Here is a 669-nt window from a genome sequence, read left to right on the forward strand (position 1 = left end):
TTTTTTTTTTTTTTTTTTTTTTTTTTTTTTTTTGTCTTAGATTTATAGGGGGCGATCTACTTTTAATTTTCTTTTTCAAAAGATCATCCTTTGGTCTTAGTATTATTGTGACATAACTATTTTTGGTCATCTATCAACAAAATAGTTTAAATTTCATAAAATATAAGGGCATTTATGTGTTCAATTATGATTTTTTTTTTCAAAAAAGTAAAAACAAAAATGCCAAAGACCTTGTGGTCTAGTGGCACTCCATGTCCTGGTTTACACTCTCACATGGATGATGGGAGTGGGTACGAGCCTCAGTGGAGGCAACTGTTGACTCTTTGTGCTTCAGTAGGTAGAGAAAGTAGCTATGACCAGATACGGATACTACAATGTAACAGAGTCAGTAGTACTCAAAAAAAAAAACAAAAATAAAGCGAGTCAATCCACTTTGTACAAAAATGATCGAAATATCCTTGTTTTTAACGGCATTTCAACGATTTGGTCATGCAACAATAATACTAAGATCAAAGGAAGATGTTCTAAAAAATGATTAAAAGTAAACTGTCACCTATAAATATAGGACAAAAAATAAAATTAACTCATAAAACATTTTATATTTATTTATTATTGCACTATCACAAGTATAACAATAATTCATATAGTAATCAAAATTTAAAATCTAAC

This window comes from Ipomoea triloba, chromosome 9 (assembly GCF_003576645.1).
Source record: "Ipomoea triloba cultivar NCNSP0323 chromosome 9, ASM357664v1".
Taxonomy (NCBI): Eukaryota; Viridiplantae; Streptophyta; class Magnoliopsida; order Solanales; family Convolvulaceae; genus Ipomoea; species Ipomoea triloba.